Genomic DNA, 14,008 nt, shown 5'->3' on the forward strand with positions numbered 1-14,008 from the left:
CATCTGCTGTAAAGCATCTATTGACTTTAATGAGTGTGAGTGTATCACACTGACTAATACCCTCCTAGTCTAAATGTACCATATGATAGAGTCTACTTAGACAGATATTTTGTGAGGATAATTAGTGTATCTATTTGTCTAGTGAGATGCATTTCATATATGTTTTGTGATTTTTTTTTTGTCTATATGTGATTGTCTGTCTTAGAGGGATATATACAATATGAAACGTTAACTTCACTGTCGAAGTTAACGTTTCATATCGGAGTTTTTACCTGCGTTAAAGTATCGGGCGCGCTCCCGCTTATCCCCGTATTCAATATAAAATTAACGAAAACGGGAAACTCCGAAGTTGGATTTGTGTAAAGTTACAAATTTTTCCTTAAAAAAATTGTAAGACCCCCCTAAAGTTGTAAAAACGTGGGGGATCACTATGGGTACCCCCGTTTTAGCCTTTAATTGAAAGTCGGAGATTTAAATAGCCGCAGCAGGTGTTTTTTTTCCGACATTGAAGAAGTGATGCAGAAGAGCACTTAGGGTTTTTTTTTCATTTTTTTAAGTGGTCCCATCAAATTTGGGGTACATGAAAATGGGTAGAAGCATATTTTTATGTCCCTAAAGTAAGTTTTTAAAAATTCTCCATTTGTGCACCTGCCGCTATAATTCTATTCTTCAAAACACCTGCCGCATACTTGCAGAATAGCCCTGAACCTATTTCCCTATTCTTAAATAATTAATTTTTTCCCATTTTTTTTTTTTTTCACCCCAAATTTTAAATTAATTTTTTGGGGTGTCCCTATTTTTTTTTTTTACTTTTTTTGACAAAGTGTCATTCCCAGGGGTGCAGGCTATTTTTTTTAAGCCTGCACCCCAAAACCCAATTCTGCACTTTTTTTCGACACCTATTCAATGGTGAAAAGTTATCCCCGTTTTTTTTTCAAAGACTTTTCAAAACTGCGATAAGTCTTTGAAATTGAATACGGTGTAAAAGTAAAACCTGCGATAATGACATCATACCTCTGATATTAACGCAAAAACGATGTTTTCGCTCCCATATTGAATACCCCTGATAGTGTTTTAAAATTAGTGATATACAGTACATTAAAATTTTAACTTTTTAACAAAATACTGTGCATCAATGCTCATATTGCTAAAAATAATATTGTAAAAGGACAGACTAGAATATTAGGTTGATTTAGACAATGAATACAATCCGTTTGTAATTACAGAACATTATATGGCATCTAGTAGTGATGTTAGCGTATATGGTTATATGAATGAATATTAAGTTAGTGTTTGAGAAATAACTAATAAGAGAAACACTAGAATGAATAATCAATAAATAGACGCAAATCAATGAAAAAAAAAAGTATGTTAAAATAAAATAGTGAAGTAGATGTAGGAACACATGAATTCTATAACCTACAAAGGAACAAAACAAGTAGAGTTTAAATAAAGGTGTACAAACATTCATTGGTATTCAATAGTTTTCCTTTTCCAAACGTGTCTCACTGCTACAGTAGTTTGTGTAATCTTTTTTTTCACAACTTTGTTCTAAGCAATTTCTATCGATTTTTAATTTATTTGATTATTATTTTTCACTAGTTATTCAACATTGTCAGCATTCTATGAAACAACCTTATAAACTATCACTTTTTTTTATTATTATTCTCTCATTATTTTTACATTCCTTTTCATGTTCCCCTGCCTTGCAATTCATTTCTTGTTTCACTAATAATGTTTTAATTTATTAATTGATTAAATATAATTAACGTACATGACTAATCAATACTTTATATGCCAATCCCTACAGTTTGCCATAATACCTTTAAGAAACATTTTCTGGAGCTCCACCCTGGACAACAAAACCTAGACTAAAATCAAAAGTTGTGTGGCCCTTCAGAGACCACCCAGAAGTCCACATAAATGAATCGCATGCTCTCATCTTAGCATACAGACTCTCTAGCGGTGAGTACAGATTGACATGATCCAGCCTTAATTTGGCAAATATTTTATGTTATCCTGGGTATTACAGTACATGACCTTACTCTTGCCCAGCGTTTAATTGTTTACTAATTAAATGTAAAATTTTAATAGGTCTGTTAGCAGAATCTTTAATATAAATATTTCATGATAAATGAGGCAGGTTCATGATGAATCATTTGTTGCTACCTGCGAACATTCATTGCTTTCTTTCTTTGATCTATGCAATCACACCAGAAAGACTGCTCACCATTGGCCGCCTTATTTATGATAATTGCAGAAACCCATTTCACAAAACGATTATTGTGGTTAAAATGTCTGTATCGCATAAAATTCATTATTTAGAATCAATAACTATAGTATGTAATTAAACAGATCTTCATTATGGATGTTTCTAACGGTCTTGACATTTGGAAAGTAAAGTACTATCTTTTACATTTATGTAATGAGTACTGATAAGGTTATTTAGATTTTCCTGTATATGAGCTAATACTGTATGCTGCATGTTATTGATGCTAGACCAGAATTCTGTCACCCTCTGCCAACTTTAAGTTCAGACCACATAAAATGTCCCCACTTCTCTTCTTCAGAAATTCACAGTAACACAACCTTAGGCAGCAGAATTGTACAATTAAGCGGCATTCATTTAATCCTAAACCAAAAAATGTGTGTTCTAAGAAGATTCATTTTCCTGAAAACTTAACTGTACAACAACAGTTTTTCACACTTTAGTTCATGTAGGATAAAACACTTATGTTTCTTGATAGTGTGGAAATTTACTTTGAATAGTCCTAGGAAAGTGCTGTTGTATTTTACTTTCCTTTTGAAATGTTTTAACACTTATGTTAAACAATTCATAGACATTGAAGGTTTTGAATGACAATAAACAGAATATAGAAACTTTGAGATTCCTCCCTTCAAGCATTAAACAATGTTCTGCATTCAACTATTGTACCTATCCTTAAAGATGTTCAAATGGAACATTATTAGTACAATGTTGTTAATCTCATTAGGCACAAACAGTAGCACACTGCATAATCCAATCAGTTTGTACAATGCTAAAGTATCTGCATGGGTGCACTTACTCCAGCTTACATAATAAGACTCATCAACATAAGTAATTGCTGTAACATTATATGCAAGAAATGTTTTTAGCTATACTAAGTTTGTAGCAGAGCTTTATAATGTGTCCATTTTAACTTTTGTCTGTTTTTGTATTACTTCTATTATGAATAGAGAACAATTTTGGATTTTAAATGAACCTTGCCTTAGAAAGGTAGAATTAGTGAGACCTGGTCAGGAACATTTTCATAGTCGCTAACTGTGCCTAATTTTAAAGGACAGTCCCAAGTTTTGAAGATATTTCTTGTAAAACATCTGTAACTATGCATTTTGGAATATTACCTTATAGCAGTTGTTATGGGCAGCTGCCGCAGAATGATGAAACCCAAGTAAGGGGTTAATAAATTGATACTTCTATGCATCAAGCTTTTGTATATGGTATTAAAAGTCCATTGTTCTGACTAGCTAGATTCAGAACTTTACTTATTGTATGTGCTAAGAACACATTGATTGTCTATTTAATTATATATATATATATATATATATATATATAATCATGGGTATTTCCCAATATAGGAAAAAACAGAGGGCACCCACCAAAGTAGTAACCGTTTTTCATTTAATCATATAGAAACAATCCAAGCGGCTTCCTAGTATCGTCATCAACGTTTCAGTCCCGTAAGACCTTTGTCAAGACTGCAGCATATTATGCATCATATAGCCAACAGCAGCACACATCCAACAGCATGCTTGCCTCACATATTTATGTGTTATATGATTAAATTAAAATGCATTACTACTTTGGCGAGTGCCTTCTGTTTTTTCCTATATTGGGAAATACTCTGGATTTATAGAAGGACCGGTTTACTGGTTTGGGAGGCTGCACCCCGCTGCTGGGACTCTATGATGTGAGTGCAGGAACTTTTGATATATATATATATATATATATATATATATATGCACTATATAAATAACTGTTAATAAATACATACATGAAAATATATTTATATTTAATATGTTTTTGATTGTAAGCCATCTCTTGATTATTATTAACCACAAAGTGCACCCAACACCAAATGAGTAAACTAAGCATTATAAATACAATACTCAACGGTGAACCATCACATAAGTACAAAGCATGAATACAAACATAGCAGGTACCACAATATTGCCAATCTCTACAGATGTCCTTTACACTATCCACAGTCACACAAGCATCTTTAAAGATTATTTATTAGGATTGACTAAATAGATTGCATCTAATCTCAATCTACTCTCTTGTATCTCTTCCCTCTGCTCATCATAAACTCTATTTATTATTGAGCGCTCTATTGCACAGATGTCTTATTTTGTTTTTTATTTTTTTAATTGTGGCAATAAGAAAAAAACATTTATCGATAGCATTTATAGATGAAATGTCACTGAGGCTGCTGATCGATATTCAGTTGTGCTTGCAATGCTGCCATAGAGCAGCAAGGGTTAACGTATTGCTTTGTCAGTACAGTCTTTTTCAATGTCCACATACAGTATGTGAGCCAGTTTGCCATTTATACTTCAGTTACTCTAATAAAAAAGTTTTAAATATGTCACTTATTTTAAATTTGCCAAAATATTTTTAAATATTCTTAAAACGCTTTTTTAGTTAAGTATGTTACTCGATGCATAATTATCTTACTGGTGTTAACCCTGTTTACATATTGGGTGAAGTCATACTGTTATTGGGTGTTTTGTTGGCTGTAGGGCTGCTTTGCCCACTGACAAATTCAGTATTTCTCCAAACCCTCTGTTTAAGCTGTAGAACACCTATTTTTTTTATGGTAATAGAAAAATTTGTGTACAATCAGGAAAAGCATAAAGAACAAAAATTTCCAAGTAAAATAAGTGAAAACAAGTGAGATTCATAGTTTGTTAGCAATACTGCAGTGTAAAAGAACTTTGCCATATGTTTAGAGATCACTTTTACACAATATATGATCGATACAACCCTCCCTTTTTATATCTATCTAGAAATAACCGAAGGCTTCCAGGACCAAACTCCTTGGAATGCTGACTTTGCATTATACCTGTAAGTAGGTTTCCCATGTCTTCTGGTTTTTCAAAGACAGCCCCCTTTTGAAATGGAAAACATTTATGTAATGGTTAACTTTATTTGAGAATTAAGGGCTTCTTCATTAAAAAAAAAGCAGTGGCTTTCAACTTCAACCATCAAGTTTTCCCAACAGGTCATGTACTAAGAATTTCTGTCTGTGGAAGAAGGTAGGATAATTACTTTCCCAGCAAAATAGATTTAATCACCTGTGCATGATAAAAGAAATTCACAAGACATAACCTGTTTTTGATACTTGAGGACTGGGGTTGAGTATGCTGATATGTGTTTACTGTTTGTGGTATACACAAGTTGGATAATAGCAGATACTAGCAGAATCAGCATATGAAGTGGGTCACACAGTGAGACTTAAACAGTGTTTCATGTTTATTGTAGTGTGCAGATGTACAGCTGTACTCACAGGAACAACAGCAGGTGGCGGAAGTGAAGTGGAACATACAGTTACAGCGGACCATTTAGTCATATATATGTAGTGACATGCAGGGTCTCCCCGGAGTACTACATGTCTGAGTAGTACCGTGGCTCTCAATCACAGTAGCAATATGGAGCCAAACATGCGCAGTAGCATGGTCGGCGGTCATTTTGGTAAATTACCTAATGCTTCAGTAATGGACATCATGGAGATAGCGCATGAGTTAACTTCATTACCAACAGTTGACACCCATAGGCATGTGCAGATGCCGGCACCAGGGATGCCGCTTTGGCACTTACCCCTCCGCCGGGTCATGGACAACCTCCGTTCACACCTCCCAACGGGACATAGACTACCCACTTAAGGTGCCCATCCACTAGCAGATATGAAAACGACTACACGATTACGACATTGTAATCGTGCAGTCGTTTGTCAGTCTGTGATGTGCCTGCACTGAACGAGCAGTCGTTCAGTGCAGGCTCATCAATCATCTGCAAACATGCTGAATCTGACATTATCGTCAGGTTGACCAGCATGTTTGCACAATGATGGATGTCTAAACGACCAGCGGGAGCACGCATCGCTGGTCGTTTTAGACATTTTTGCAAACTATTTTATGAACGATAATGGTATCGTTATTGTTCAATCGCTCAATTAAATAGTCTAGTGAATGGGCACCTTTAGACGGCCAGGTGAGAAGTGTATGTCCTGGAGGGAGGTGGGACAGGGTAGTCCATGACCCGGCAGAGGGGGCAGTGCCAAAGGGACACCCCCTGTGCCGACACCTGCACACGCCTATGATGACCCCTGAAACAAAGAACAAACAAAAACAGTAACTCGAGAAGATCGTACAGCTTTTTTGGTACTAGCTTGTGAATGCTGAATAGCCATATGAATGAACTTATTCGCCCAGAAATTGATGCAGCCCTGAAATTCAATTGCCCACTCTATATACAGCATGGGGCTTGTCCATTTAAATCTCTACAGATTAATAGTGTGGCCATTCATTCAAGCAGGCAGATTATGATGAATAAAAAGGAAAGTTCATTGCTGCACTTGCATATCAATGATGCAGCACACTTATTCACTGAGCCAAAATGCATAAAAGCTTATGTATTTGGCCCCCTGTAAAATGATAAACCAGTAACAATGCCCTTTCCCTAATACCTTCAAACTCTCATAAGGGCAGGAGAATCAGATTGATGTCATGCTGCTTGAATCTGAATAATAAACTCAGTACCCTGGCTTACATTTGGTTTTGGCTCATGCAAAAAAGAGCTGATTCACTGCCAATACTTGTCTTTAGCCAGTGTATTTTACATCTTCATAGCGAGTTCATACGAAATCCTCAACCATTCCTTTCTCCTTGAAACAAAGCTTGGCTCATACCTACCAAGCTGTTCTTTGGCACTATGGCTTTGTAAGTCAATCGGTCATTTCTGTTTAGTAACTGATGAGGTCATAAGACACATTTATAATAACTTCTCATGTTATATAACATTGTATTATGGTGGTATATCAGCCTAGCATTGATGGTTTGATAATTTCTAAAGTGTAATTTTGCACATAAATCAGATAAACATGCTATTTGCTAAGCACCAAGTATTGTAGTGCTCTAAACATTTATGGGCATATTTATTTGTTATCCAGAATTATTCCCGATAACTATCATTGCTTATCGTGGCAAAAAGAAATGAAGGGTTACTGGAATGTTCCATAGATCACATGCAGGGATGGGGATCGTATCGGTTATCTCCGATCGACTGTTACATAATTTCTAGTGATGCTTAATATTTGTGAATAATCCACAAATGTTATTTAATAAATATGCCCTAGTGTACTAGAAGAAATGTGTGCATTGTCATCAGTTTTTTCTTCTGTATTTCATAATTTTAATGTATCTTTGAATCAATTGGAGGAAAAGCATGTAGAATATGCATAAATAATTTAGATTAGTGACCTGGCAGCAGTAAGCACTACCACTACTGGAAAATGATTCCCTACTTCTTCTAAGTAATATATGAATTTCGGTATATTTTATAAGTTTTATTTATTAACCACTTAACTGAGATAGGAGCTCATTCAGATCCGCTTGCAAGTTGCGGTCGCTCGCTTGCAAAAAGAGGCCGAATATTTAAATGAAGTGCCCGCACTGCGTCGCGTAAGCGCGCCCTCTATGTTTTAGCGAGCTACGGCAAAGTGCGCTCGCAAGTTTCTAAAGATGCCCCCTTGCCACTCACAACACACGTCATCTCCAGGAAAACAATGATTAATCAGGACCATCGTGAGCCATCGAAGCTGCTCGCAGCCCTTGGGGTTGCCTTAACCTGCCACAAGCACAGCGATCAGCGCAGGCTGAAATACATGCAGGTGACGTGTACAATGACGCTACTTTTCTAATTATGCACGCCCTTTAAACAGCATTTTGGTGGCCAGACACGCCTGTGTTCGGCCATCCACTTCCCCGTTCACAAGCACCTTCCCCTGTTACCACCCACAAACGGCACTATCTGTCACTCAAAGTAGCGACCTGATAGTGGCTTACGAGCAACCAAAATCAGATCACAATGAATGGCTAGCGCACACGCACTGCGAATTATATGCATGCGCAGATGGGTGAAAATCGCTCAGAGCGAGCGATCACACCTTAGCGAGCGGGTCTGCATCAGGTCCATAGCCATATGGGATGTAAACGCACAGTGTTTTTGAAGAATAAATTTGTTCTACACATGTGCAAAATGGATCTCCTCTGACTCCCCGGACTTTCCAGCGGACCCAGCAATTTCTGACCGGTTTTGCTGGAAAAATCGTCAGTTAAGTGGTTAAATAATGGCTTAAACAACTTTCTCTTTTTTTTGTCTTTTTCTTATGTAAACTCACATTGAGATTTGTGATTTTCTTTCATTGTTCATTGCCTTGGCCTGGACCCGTGCCTTCATCTCTGCAATTGTCCAGACCTCCAGGTTAGAAATCGCTTTATAGGGTAGAAAACCTTTAGAATGGCACTGAGATATGGATCAGAGTGTGTTTTAGACCTGATAGTGTTTGACAATGCACATTAGTATTCATTAAACAGAGTGAGGACAAAATGTAAAAATCAGGGTTGCTCTGAATGAAATAGCTGCATAATTGCGCCTACATTTTCTGATTTATTTTTTATCCAAGTGACTGCAGATGAAAAAATTGGATCATAGGGCTTATGCTTGGCGTTGTGAAGATTGGGCACTTTATATAGTCAGATCATGTTCCGGTATTCCTAATGGTTAAGATATGTCATCCCCCGCCTGCTATATGCTTAGATAGGGACAAATTGAAACAGTGTATTGATGATCTTGTCTCTCTTAATGATAACCCAGACGTGTCCGCAATCACGCTGTGGGAAGCTCATAAATGTGTTGGGGTAAGCTGATCCACTTTGGTTCCTACATGGAAGAACAGAAGGAGGGGCAAAAGTTGATTCTCTTAAAGATGATTCAGGCAATGTAGACGCAAGGTGTCTGGTGATACCCTTGCAGAGCTCACTGATTCTAGATAAGCTCGTGTTTTATAAAACTAGATTTGAAAGTCAATGCAATGTAATAGGCGGAAAAGTTTTGCATATGAATGGCAGGCGGAAAAAAGTGCAGAATTGCGGTTTTGGGGTGCAACATTGCGGGAACCCCCGTGCAGCCTTAAAACAACCCCCCAAAGGTAAACTGTGTCAAAAATGTTTTAAAAAAGACGTAAGGACACCCCAAAAAATGGCTTTCAATTTGGGGGTGAAAAAAAATCCAAAGTTGGGGTACAAAGTTAAAAATTAGCAAAATAGACTCCAGGGGGGTCCCCAAGTATGCCCCAGTTGTTTTTTCGATTGCAGGTGCTTGCAGAAGGTGTATTTTTCACGATTTTATTACCTACACTTTAGCGACTTTTAAATATGCTACCCCCCATTTTCAAGTACCGCAAATTTGCTGGGACTAGTTATTTCCTTCACAAAACACTGCTAAATGGTATTCTTCACCACTTCTGCAAAAACGCTACATAGCACCTATTGAGACATTTAAAGTGGCCAAATACCTTCAGCAGGGCTATTCGGGGGTACCCATAATGTATTTTTTGTGTACCCCCAATGTCAGTGTATCTTTTGGGGGTGTCAGGCTGAATTCCCCAAACCTGATAGCACTTTTCGCTTGTTTCAGTTTTGCCGGGTGCCGTTTTTGTGTCCTTTCAAATTGAATATGGGGATAAGTGGGGACGCGTGCGATACTTTTTCGCCTGCAAAACACGCGATGTAGGCGAAAAGTCGGGCAGGCGAAAAAGTATCACGGCCTCGAAAAATATTAAATACGGGGCTAAGTGTGAGTGTTTTTTTTCAATAGGGAACTAAACCTAATAAGATGTTGGCCAAGGCATTGCATGCACAATGAGCTTTTATGCATGTAGAGTCCATATTGGATGACACCAGTCAGGAGTGCCGTTTGACCTCCAAATTCATATTACTCTGAGCTTTATACTTGAGAGAGGGTTCACCAAGATCGGTTAATGGGATCGGTGCCCAGGCACTCGTGACATATCTCTCGAGTATTAATTTTCCTACACTAACAGAAGATGAGGCAGTTGATTTGGATAGGCCCTTACACAGGAAGATTTAGGAGAGGTGATCTGGGAAAAGTCATGGTCCAGACAGATTCCCAATCTCCTATTGTAAAACTTTGTGACATATTAATTCCCCTGATGCTCAGAGCATTTTACACAGTTTCTGTTGAAGATCATTTCTCCACTCAGTTTTTACAAGCCAACATTACCATTAACGCTAAGGAGGGGAAAGATCCATCTCATTGCCGTAGCTATAGGGCCATTTCCCTTTTAAATTTGGATCTAAAACTCTATTCAAAACGAATTGCGAATAGGCTTCCGCAACTGCTACCAGCCTTAATTCACACTGACCAGGTGGGATTTGTCTTGGTTTGCGAGGTCCGAGACAACACTACTAAAGTGATTAATTTGAGTAATCTAGCGGCTCAGTCACCTATGTTCACGATGCAAACTCTACAATATCCCTCCCTAGCCTGATGATGAAGGCGTTTCAAACCTTTGACGAACTGTCCTTTTAAAAAAATTAATTACTCCAAATCAGATGCAATAAATCCTGTCCATTCTGTTGTTCTCACCGGTTTGCATCAGGCCTTTACCTTTAAGTGACATCCCTCACATTTAAAATATCTAGGTGTGCATTTCCCCAGAGACCTACTGTATCTAAAGTGCACTCACCTAATTTTATTCCCGTCCTCACAAAAATCCGACAGGAGCTTACCTCATGGTCACGTAGAAGCCTGGGAAGATGAATGTAATTAAAATGAATATTTTGCCCAATGTACTTTATCAGTGACAAGCTTTACCATGCTGATTCCACATGGTTGGTTTACAGATCTTCATCGCGTGCATGCAGGTCTGACGGGCGACATCATCGGCGAGGGCTATGCTGCCGAATGCAGCATGGTCCCGCTGTTGCTCCCACCATTGGCAAGTGTGTATGCACTTGCCAATGCCGGGACCCCCACCGGGTCCCGTCGCACGATAGGTCGGCTGGGTACACATTGTTAAATGTGGACCCAGCTTCAGGCTGAAGTACAAATTGTGTGTTCAGAAATCGCTGAAGAGTTTCTAAGTGTGTCCACGAGTGCTAGGTGTGAGTCTGATAATTTTTACACTGTACTCTTAAACTGGCCACACACTAGACCAACTTACATCCAACCAGCCAGCTTGTTGATTGGTTGGAATGAAAATCTGGTAAGGAATGGGAGTAAATGATGATCAGCAATTTGCTCCTAAATGCCAGAAAACAGATGAAAATGGTTGTTCAGACAAGTTTGTTAAATGTTTGATTTAAACAATTTGTTCAAACAACAGTTTTGGTCCATTTTCCAGCATTTGGGAGCACATTGCTGATTGGTTGGAATGAAAATCTGGTAAGGTATACAATCAACTAGTTGGCTGGTTGGACAGATAATCTTTAGATGTGTGGCCAGCTTAAGAGTACATCTGACACTAATGAGGATGTTGATACTGTTTGTGTCAAAGTCAGCAAGCCACAAAGTCACATCTTTCGTGTGGAATTATTTTTGTCCAATTCCTGCCAACATTTGTCAAAGTAAGTAGAGGTAGGTACGTTATCATCTAGGATCCTTCTCCCTGTTATGTGATTTGCAGTTAGTTAAAGCAATTTATTTGGGAAAATCTCAAAGTCCTATAAAAAAATAACAACCTGTCCAGCATCAGCTGCCAGCAGCATGGATAGATCGCAGCACATGCAGTCTTCACCGCCAACACCTTCATTAACCTTCTCATTACTGATCGGAGGTAGCCCTCTTGCATCCAATTTGCGAAAGCTAATTTACTCCTCCCCTATCCAGGAGTCCCCAATAGAATCCTTGAGCGCTATGGTGGCTGCTGCTGGGGGTGAATCTTCATCCAAGAAGGGGACCAAGAAGACTAGTTTCAAACAACAGTTGACTGTAAGCTGCTATCCAGTTGCACAGTGGATCATTGAAGCCATGATGACTATGTTATCATTAGATCTGCATCCAATATACGCCATCAATGCATGTGGTTTTAGACCGTTAATTAAGGTCCAGTGTTTCCGCTGCCACATTCCATCTCGATTCCATTTACCAGAACAGCAATTCCTCGCCTGTACCAGGACATAAAAAAAAAATATTCTTGTCCTAGAAAATACCATTGTACTCACTCTTCACTTAACCACAGATATGTGGACAAGTGGTTTTGGTCAAACTAAAGATTACATGACTGTTACAACCCACTAGGTGGGTGACTCGCCTTCAAATGCAGGATCTAACACACATTGGCCCTCATTCAGAGCCACTCGCTAGCGGCAGTACGCTCGTTCCGAGCGATGTTCGCACATCTGCACATGCGTACGGATCGTTATACGCATGCGCGAACCAGTCAGTGCGGCCGAAATTCATGTGCTCGCAATATAGCGAATGCCTGCTATTATGAGTGACAGAATGAGGCGTATGTGGGTGGTAACAGGGGAAGGTGCTTGAAAATGGGGAGTGGCGATCCGAACGCAGGCGTGCTAAAGGTCAAAACGGGCGTTTTATGGGTGTGCATAATTAATACAGCAGCGTCATTGACCACGTCACTGGGTTATTTTATAGCCAGAACTGCTCGCAAGATTGTGGTAGCAAAAACCAACTACAAGAATAGCGAGCAGTTCATACGCTGGTCGATGTACTCGATTAATCTAATAAATAGCGGACATGACGTATGGTGCGAGCGGCCAGGGGGCGTTTTTAACAAATAAACGAGCGTATGTTTTGCTCGCTCGTTCAGACTTAGAGGTGTGAACAGACTGCAATTTGCGAACGGATCATTTGAATAGCCACCCCTTGTTTTTGAACGAACGACCGCAAATAGCGAACGGCTCTGAATCAGGCCCATTGTCAGCTTAGACAGGTTACTCTCTGTATCACGACTTCACTAAGAGGCATACCACTGTCAACCTGTTAGAAAAATTCAGGGACGTCATAGCGAAATGGCTTACCTTGCAAGGACTCTCCTCAAGATTTGTAATTTCAGATAATGCAAGTAACATTGTGAGAGCATTACAACTGGATGAATTTGAACCAGTCCCATGTTTTGCTCATGCAATAAACTTGGTTGTTAAAATTATTTTTAAAAATTAAAAAGACGTGCAGGAGATGCTGTCTGTGGCCCCAGAAATAATCTGTATATTTTTGGCATTTAGCAACCACACATAGAAGATTGCAATGGCTGTGAGAACAGTTCAGTTTGCCATGCCACCAACTAAAGCAAGAGGTAGTGACCAGGTGGAATCTCCACCCTTTATATGCTTCAGCAAATGGAAGAACAGCAACAAGCCATGGCATATGGAGAGGAGGGATAATGTAACTTAGTCCAGCACACTGGGCAATACTGTTTTATGCAAGCTACTGAAACAATTTGAACTACTGTAGAAACTAATGAAGTGAGTTCCGATACTGTCAGCTAGAGTTGGGTAGTCCCTTAATAAAGTATGTTGGACTTATAGATCAACTTATTTATTCACTTTGCCAGGACCAAGGGGTTGTCAAGATTTTGCAATTGGATCACTAAATTTTTGTAACCATGCTTGATCATAGGTTTAAGTTGTACATAATTTCCCATTACAATCAAAGTCTCTGTTTTATTGTACACAACACAATGTCCCTCTGAGAGTTGGACCTTGTATTGCTACAATACATTGATGGCAATCATATTGGTTTCTAGATGTGGCACAAATAGTACATCTATGTCTGTAACAACTGTTTCACCCTTGATCCTCAAGCACATAGTAATTGTCCTGACTGTCATGGCATTTAGGACTTTATCTTCAATTCCGCTAACATTTACAGGATCAAATGACTTTAAAAACTTGAACCACCACTCGTTACAGCTGAAGTGCT

At 38.7% G+C, this 14,008-nt stretch overlaps 1 protein-coding gene across 7 annotated transcripts in view; it reads left to right on the plus strand.

Moving 5' to 3' along the window:
* LOC148540320 (bone morphogenetic protein 7-like) overlaps window positions 1–14,008 on the plus strand; it is a 217,603-nt gene that overhangs the window by 180,037 nt on the left and 23,558 nt on the right. For 5 of the 7 annotated variants that reach the window (XM_088443291.1, XM_088443284.1, XM_088443318.1 and 2 more), the window contains one exon: window positions 1,811–1,965. The exons of 1 other annotated variant lie outside the window; for it this stretch is intronic. The gene's annotated coding sequence lies outside the window, so the exon portion shown is untranslated. Of the gene's footprint in view, window positions 1–1,810; window positions 1,966–5,049; window positions 5,108–14,008 lie in introns of all 7 variants that reach the window. One more of the 7 variants, XM_088443299.1, reaches the window with a different exon arrangement.

The sequence above is a fragment of the Taudactylus pleione genome, unplaced genomic scaffold, assembly GCF_031769625.1.
Source record: "Taudactylus pleione unplaced genomic scaffold, aTauple2 ptg000019l, whole genome shotgun sequence".
NCBI classification, from domain to species: domain Eukaryota; kingdom Metazoa; phylum Chordata; class Amphibia; order Anura; family Myobatrachidae; genus Taudactylus; species Taudactylus pleione.